This window comes from Trachypithecus francoisi, unplaced genomic scaffold (assembly GCF_009764315.1).
Source record: "Trachypithecus francoisi isolate TF-2019V2 unplaced genomic scaffold, Tfra_2.0 Lachesis_group3, whole genome shotgun sequence".
Lineage (NCBI taxonomy): Eukaryota > Metazoa > Chordata > Mammalia > Primates > Cercopithecidae > Trachypithecus > Trachypithecus francoisi.
The window spans coordinates 69,432,586-69,436,267 of record NW_022681468.1 but is presented as its reverse complement, the minus strand read 5'-3'; the positions used below and the strand labels follow the sequence as shown (position 1 = coordinate 69,436,267).

The 3,682-nt window shown below is 41.1% G+C and overlaps 1 long non-coding RNA gene across 2 annotated transcripts; it reads left to right on the top strand.

Annotated features, from left to right (window-relative positions):
* The first annotated feature begins 522 nt into the window (after positions 1–522).
* On the top strand, positions 523–2,510 carry LOC117071308. Of its 2 annotated transcripts, none has more exons than XR_004432237.1 (3): positions 523–595; positions 1,962–2,061; positions 2,377–2,510. It is a non-coding gene; the product is annotated as an uncharacterized LOC117071308 (long non-coding RNA). The 2 variants fall into 2 exon arrangements; XR_004432236.1 differs by having other exon boundaries at positions 525–603.
* The last annotated feature ends 1,172 nt before the right edge of the window (positions 2,511–3,682 follow it).

Sequence of the window (3,682 nt, the reverse complement as noted above, 5' to 3'; positions counted from 1 at the left end):
TCACCATAAGGCTTTCCAGCACTTTCCTCAAAGGAAGGGAAATTAAATAAATGGTATAACTCAGTCCACTTTGGCTAGAGATTGTTTGTGAGCTAGAGTTTGGAGACAGAATAAATTGGACTATTTGCTAAAATGGGGTTTTAGGATTATTCAAGAGGAAACAATTTCACGTATGGCTTTTCACTCTGGTTAGTCTTTGATTGTAGATCCTACATTTATATTACTGAGCAGTCAGTATGCTTACAACTGGGCATCCCAATGACTAGGAGAGAATGTGAGTCTCTGGACGAACACTCCTGCTGAGCCAGAAATGCTGTCAGAATTTCCTCATAGGATGATCTCAGTGTTTGTCTTTATTCTGATTTCAATCACACGGCGATTTGTCAGGGCTTTATAAATGCAATTTAATCCTGTTCAGTTTCCAAGGAGGGGTGAACATGCAATAAAATGAATTAACTAGGCCAATCATAATCAAACACTGCAGAAAGCCAGGCAGAACCCACCATATGCCAAGGGTGTTACAAACAGATCTCATCCTGCCTGGGAAAACTTTACACTCTGCCTGGTGCGGGGATTGGGAGGCTAACCAAGGGAGGTAAGGAGGTAAGATATCCCTCAGGGAAGGAGCATCACTCCTCTCAGAAGGTCTGTTCCTACTACTTTCAACAAAGCACCACCAAATTGTCATTGTATTTTGTGAGTAACTAAATTCTTCTGGGAATTAAGGAAAAAATTTGAAGTTGCCATGAAGGTAGCCTCTTCCCAATTATACCTTGGCTAAAGGTAGCACTCTGATTCTCTGAGGATAATTGGGCCATCTAATAAAATGGACATTGAATCTGGAGCAATCCTGAGCGTTTTCTAAGCTCAAGCTAAGAAATGCTGCTTTCCAGGAGCAACAGTACAGCATTAAGAACATGGTATGGCCCTGAGGGCTGGTTTTGCTACTGATTACTTATGTGACCTTGGGTGAGTGACTTAACTTCAACGAGCTTTTGTATTTTTTCACTTGTAAAATGCAGGTAATACCCTCATAGTGTTGATGTTGAAATTAAGGGAGATAATGAAAGTGAAGTGCTTAGTACACTGCATGGCATTTGGTAAATGCTCCATAAACATTAATGTCATTATCAGTATAAGCAGTCAAAAATACCAAAACTTTTCTTCATGCAACAAATATTTATTGTGTATTTGCTATATGCCAAACTTGCCAAATACTGGAGAATATTTGAAAAATACCCTATTCAGTGACCAAAATAAGAATCTGCATCTCTGTTGTTGGCTATAGATGGCAATTTCTGCTTCCTGGCCTTTTGTTTTGTTTTTGAGATGGAGTCTCGCTCTGTCACCCAGGCTGGAGTGCAGCGGCACAATCTCGGCTCACTACAAACTCTGCCTCCTGGGTTCACGCCATTCGCCTGCCTCAGCCTCCCAAGTAGCTGGGACTACACCAGCTGAGTTAAAATTAGCCGGGCTCATGACCACGCCCGGCTAATTTTTTGTATTTTGTTTAGTAGAGATAGGGTTTCACCATGTTAGCCAGGATGGTCTTGATCTCCTGACCTCATGATCCACCCACCTCGGCCTCCCAAAGTGCAGGGATTACAGGTGTGAGCCACCGTGCCCAGCCCCTGGCCTTACTTCCTTAAAGAAAAAAAATTTCCCATGTATTACTCACTTAGATCACCCCATTGCCACATTTTTTAGTGTTGAAGGCTAATATATTTTAGTAATGCTTCAATGAACTGTGGTAGCAACAAATAAATTGACTTCTGTCTCAAAATATGGGGAGTAGAGTTATAATTAGGATTACAGAAAAAAAGAAAGGGGTATTACATGCTGCTGAAATGCTTTTGAGTGGATTGTTTTATTTGGACCCCCTCCACCCTTTAAATCTGATACATGCTAAGATTTTCATGTGCACAGCCACCTCCTAATATGTGGTTTTGCTTCTCCACAAGCACGGAATCCCCTCTGCAGTTATGTTTGCTTGTGCATCTCTGGCAGCTGGAGGACGGATCATATCAGGCTGATGAGTGTGTCACACTTTTCATCCCCCAAGTGAGTGTACTCCCAGGCCCACCTTTCTGGAAAATGTTCTTTGGTGCAGGGTGGATGGTGGGCCAGGGAATTGTCTGGGCTTCCCATTAATCTCAGAGGATGGGAGGGTAATCCCTTCACAAATATGGGAATGGGGGCTGCTCTGAGGCTGGCAAATAATAAACAATGAGGGTTTCTTTTTTCTTTTTTTAAATCCTGGATTCCTCTAGCCCTCCTCTCTTAGTCCTCAGCAATAACTTAGCCCTTGTCTTCCTCTCTGAAGGATTTAAATGGAATGACCTTAATTCTCGCTTTGTTTGCATTCTATCTCTTAAGGAGCTGCAATGAAGACCAAGACAAACAGTAGATTAACAGTGCTACCTTTTATAAGGCTGATTAGTTCCTAAAATATGCTGAAAGGAAACAAAACCAAAAAGAAAAGAGTGGAAAGGGGGGTGAGACAGAAACCTTTGTCGGTGAGTTTGAAACAGCTCCATTTCTTTCATTAGTTGCAGATATTGACCTTCCGATGAAATCTTTTCTTTGTGTGAGAAGGCTTTGCCAAGGTTGCATTTATTAGGCAGGTGCCTGGTAAGTGTTTCTAAGCAAATATTACTTTACTGCCTAATTTTGATTTAAGGGGAGAGTTGTACCAGGGATGAATTTGGAAAACATTTGATGATGGTTCATCTGCCGCCCCTTAGAGCAGGGGCTATCAAGTGGTTGACAGTATCCAAATCAGAATTCCAAAGATGCTCTTCCATCTGGAATCATTAAGAGGAGCATAGCCTCTTAGAATCACATTCAGCTCCTCTGGATTTGAAGGAATTTACAGAGAAACTTCCAAGACACCTCAGCTATATCCAAATGAAAGCCTAAGCATTATAGGTTTGGCAGAGCTGAAAATGTGTCTCTGGAAAGAAAAAAAAATTACATAAAGCTCCACAGAAAATATTTCTGGGCATCAGCTTGTTTCCTTTGAGGGATGGGAGGTTGTTCCTGAAATTTTTCAATTTAATTTAAAGTTAAATAAAAATGTGAAAGACCGGGGTACTCTAATAAGATGATCTACCTGCTTATAATAATAGGATAATTCACATCCTCATTGTCAGGGCAGAAAGGCTCCCAATAAGGTCAGTCATTAAACTCAATATGTTCCATTCTTTGGTGCTGTCTCGCTTAGATTCTCAGCGCCACTTGTCTGCCCTTCTTTTCCACTATGCACCTTTATTGCAAATTTAGTTCCATTAGGTAGATGCTTGCATCATTATGAAGTCTGATTCCATCCTTTTCAAAGTGCCAAGCCATTTAAATATGATACAGTCCTCGGTCATATTTAATCCAAACATTTACACACATCCAGGCCCTTCTTATCTTTTTAAATAGGATGCAGGGCTTATTTTTAAATTACATCCTCATTCATGCTTCATAAAAGCATCAAGTGAAACCGTCCATGGGATTGACATTCTGGTCCACAGGTGCTGCTTCCAATTCCTGGCATGGCCGTTAAATCCTAGCCTCAGCATAATTCTCGGCATGACACTCTTGTGTTGAGGCAAAAAAAGGAAAAACAGAAACAGCCATTTTTTTTTCTCTCCCAGAAATTAAGCTGCACAGAGGAGCACTGTAGCTTTTGCTTTCT